A 4,153-nucleotide genomic window follows, 5' to 3' on the forward strand; every position below is an offset into this window, starting at 1 on the left:
CTGATACTGTTAACCCCTGTGACACTGCACTGTTACCCTACCATCAGCCAATCAGAGAATCATGCACAAGCCATCCTCCTCCCCCACACCACCCCCTCCTCCCCCACAACACCCCCTCCCCTACACCTTGCCTTTAAAAGTGCTTTGCTTTGGGGAGCTTGAGGCTTTTTAGGGCCTGGGGCACCCACCTCCTTGCACGGCCCTGTAATAAGCCTTTTCTGCTCCGAACTCCAGCATTTCAGTTTGTTTGGCATCACTGTGCTTCGGGCACATGAACTTGCCTAAACAGAACCATTTAAGAGAAAGGCCTGAAAGGACCTTTTTGTGGGAATGTACCTCTGCTGTTTATTCCTGAAGAGCAGCTCTGAAGGACACACCTGGGCCTTCAGAGCCTGAGATCTGAAAGGCCAGCTCCAGTCAAAACCCTACATGTGATCTTTCAGGTCCATCACAAGTCATTGTAAGGCTTTGACTGACAGGCCCACAGGGGATGTTGCCCTCCACACACCAGACTTGGTGAACAGCCAAGAACAGCCTTTCTGAGTTTTCTGAAAGGATTTCCATCAAGGACTCAGGTCCCCTGGGCCGGCCATGCCCAAGTGACATCCAACTTCCTAGCGGAGGCATCTGCATGTGGAGGCCTTTTAGGAGGCTCTTGGCTGGGGCACTTTTGTCTGCTCTGACCCTCTACTTTCCCACCCCCAGCCCTTCCTCTCTTGCCCCTCCTCATTCCTGACTCCAATCCAGAGCCTTTTGTGGGGGTCTTCTCAGCACTGAGCTCATCTAACTGACCCTCATCCCATTGCAGTTCTGTGCGTGTATGCTCAGTCGCTTCAGTTGTGCCTGACTCTGTGTGACCCTATGGACTGCAGGCTCCCAAGCTCATCTGTCCATGGGATTCTCCAGGCAAGAATAGAGGAGTGGGTTGCCATTTCCTCCTCCAGGGGATCTTCCCGACCCAGGGATCGAACCCAGGTCTCCTGTATTGCAGGCAGATTCTTTACCGCTGAGCCACTGGAGAAGCCCTGCAGTTTTGTAGAGAAATAAAAAACATTGATAGCTGGAACATTTCAGTGTTTATCTTTTTCTCTTGCCTGCACTGTTGCAGGGCTTCCCTGGTGGCTCAGCTGGTAAAGAATCTGCTTGCAATGCGGGAGACCTGGGTTCTATCCCTGGGTTGGGAAGATCCCCTGGAGAAGGGAACAGCTACCCACTCCAGTATTCTGACTTGGTGAATTCCATGGACTATTCCATGGGGTTGCAAAGAGCTGGACATGACTAATCTTGCTCATTACATTATCATTAGCCTTGCTGTCAGTTTGGCTCATGGTTCTCAGTGACCCCCTCAACACCTGGAAGCTTGACAAGAACCCCTCTTAGGGTGGTCCTCTTCTGATTCCTGCTCAGTTAGCCCACCTCCTCCGAATGGTGGTGACCAAGGCTGTGCTGGCCACCAGGCTCTGAGGACAGATACTGGGAGTTACGTGATGCTCAGAATCAGCAGGAAACATGGAAGACACACCTTGCAGAGGTCACCAGTGGAGTTCCTGGTGGCAGAAAGTATTTGGATGGGACTTCCCTGGTGGTCCAGGGGCCAAGACTCTGCACTCTCAGTGCAGGGGGCCTGCGTCTGACCCCCGGTCAGGGAACTAGATCTCACATGCCACAAACTAAGAGTTCACATGCTGCAACTAAAGACCCCACACCCCACAAATGGAGATCAATGATCTTGTGTGCTTAAACTAAGACCTGGGACAATAGGATAAATAAACGAATAGAAGTATTTGGTTATCATGCTCACTTTGACAGCACGTGTACTAAGCTGGAATGATACAGAGAAGATTAGCATGGCTCTTGCACAAGGACGACAGGCAAATTCATCAAGCATTCCATAAAAAAAAAAAAAAAAAAGGTATTTGGTTATCTTTCCAAGGTCTTTCTGGAAGCATTCATTCGTTCCAGTCCCTCTCAGTATTCATGATCTGAATTCCAGGGAAGGAACTCGAGACATCCCCCAATGCACTCGGAAAGAGCAGGTCGTCTGGGTTAGCAACCTGCTGGGCAACCCATGTGACACTGATTATTTCCCAATGCGGAAATCAGGGTGCTATTTCCCAAAGTGAGTAGATGCTGAACTGCCACGAATTAAAGGTACAGTGAGTGAGACATCTGCAAAGGAAAATCCCAGGGCCTGAGAAGGAATGTTCTACAATGAGGTTCTCATCCACAGCCTTTTCCCTCTTAGGCCTGGAATAAACTGATGGGGATCTAGACCATGGAGACACTAAGATAGACAGGAAGTGGGGAAAGAGCGTATTAGGACTAAATCACGTCAAGCTGTGGGAGCCTGAGTGGTAGTCCTGATACCACTCATAATTATCTCATGTCTTCCTGGGAACCATAAGATGAAGTGTCCTCTGGCCTCAGCCTGAAGCCAAATTCAACTGAATTAAAACTTGGACACAAGTGGAAATGAATAGCTTTGTTGCTTTGCCAGACAAAGGAGGCCACAGTGGGCTAATGCCCTCAAGACTGCATGCCCCCAAGACTGCATGCCCCCACCTGGAGGGGGAATGAGGAATTTTATAGTAATGGTTCAAAAAGGGTGTGGTCAGCTCATGAATATTCTTCTGATTGGTTGGTGGTGATATACTCTGAAATCAGCCTCATCAACCTTCTGGTTCTAACAAGTCTGGGGTCTACATGCTTGTGAACAGAAGACAGTTAGCTTCTTCCACCTGGGGTGGGTTTCAGTATCTGCAAAACAGTTCAAAGATATTGTTCTGTGTATCCCTTGATGGGGAACAGGACCCTGCCCCTCTTTTCCCTGATTAGCAACTGTTTGAACCTGCCCCTTGGAATTCAGGGAAGGTCATGGAGGCAGAATGAAGACTATTTTCTGTAATCAAGAAAAGAGGGACACAGAAAGGCTTTGTGTCCAGGAGCCCCACAGGATCCTGCTTGGTTTCAAGCCTTCACGCTGCCCCCCTTCAGAGACACTGGTTCACTGGCTGGTCCTCCTCCATCCCCATCCTCACCCATCACCTCAGCCCACTCCCATCACTGGAGACTCTCCTTTTGACCTCAGGGGAACCAAAGTTTCTCCTTTTAACTGCATCCTCCTAGACAAGCTCCCTGCTTTATTCAGTACCCATGGCTCCAACTTTGGAGTTCAAGTCACCCTTTAGAGACCTTAAGACCTTAAGCTTGGTGGGAGCAGGAACCTGGGTCTGAGTCCTGACTCTACCACTTACTGGCTATGTGACCCAGAACAAGTTATTTGACCTTTCTGAACTCATTTTCCTCTTGTATGAAATGGAGATGATAACAGAACCTTCCTTAAAGGGCTGCATGAGGATTAAATGAGAAACTATAAATTAAATACTTAGCACATAGTGTTCACTAGGGAGCATTAATTGTTAATGATTTACTGTTACTAATATTATCCAGCTAGCCTATATCATACAGCAGTACAACAAAATAATCCACTCTTCTGGGTCATTTTCTTCCCTGGAGGGATTCTAAGATGACTCAGAAAGGACCTGGAGGACTTTGAAGGTAAGCAGGGAACTTCCCAGTGGAACCGCAAAAGGCTTACAGCTTTTCAAGTTAGCTGTAGACTTGCTACTATATATAAACTATAAATTACAAAAACCCCTACAAAACCCAGTAATGCTTCAACAAAGAAACTAGGATTCTAGACCTGGGAATAAACAGAGAATCCACTTTGCCCGAGTTGGCAATAGATTCACGTTGACAGCAACAAAAATCTCTGAAAAACAAACAGGAGCCCCCCCACACAGATTTCTGAACTGCACACAGCAGACTGCAACTGGGAAAGATAATTCATCGTCATAAAAACAAACATCCATTTTACACTTGCATGGCAACGAGGATGTTCTTATTTGCATAATGATGGTGATTTGCATATGATAAAAATTTGCCTGAGTGAGTCTCAAGCTCAAAATACATTCAAATATGATACCATCGGTACAATTTTCTCAAGGATCCCAATTTATACTATTTATCTAATGAAAGGAAAAAAATAAATATTGGCTGTAACATCCCATTATGCTCAAGAGTTGGTTTTAAATTACACTTAAGTAAGCAAGTGAGTGTGTTTGCCTTTCTTCATGGACAAAGTAAAGACTAT

The 4,153-nt window shown here is 46.8% G+C and overlaps 1 non-coding gene across 1 annotated transcript; it reads left to right on the plus strand.

Moving 5' to 3' along the window:
* Positions 1 to 1,794: 1,794 nt before the first annotated feature.
* Positions 1,795 to 1,899, plus strand: LOC138991564 (U6 spliceosomal RNA). Its single transcript, XR_011467535.1, has one exon. It is a non-coding gene; the product is annotated as a U6 spliceosomal RNA (small nuclear RNA).
* The last annotated feature ends 2,254 nt before the right edge of the window (positions 1,900 to 4,153 follow it).

The sequence above is a fragment of the Bos mutus genome, chromosome 17 (assembly GCF_027580195.1).
Source record: "Bos mutus isolate GX-2022 chromosome 17, NWIPB_WYAK_1.1, whole genome shotgun sequence".
Taxonomy (NCBI): domain Eukaryota; kingdom Metazoa; phylum Chordata; class Mammalia; order Artiodactyla; family Bovidae; genus Bos; species Bos mutus.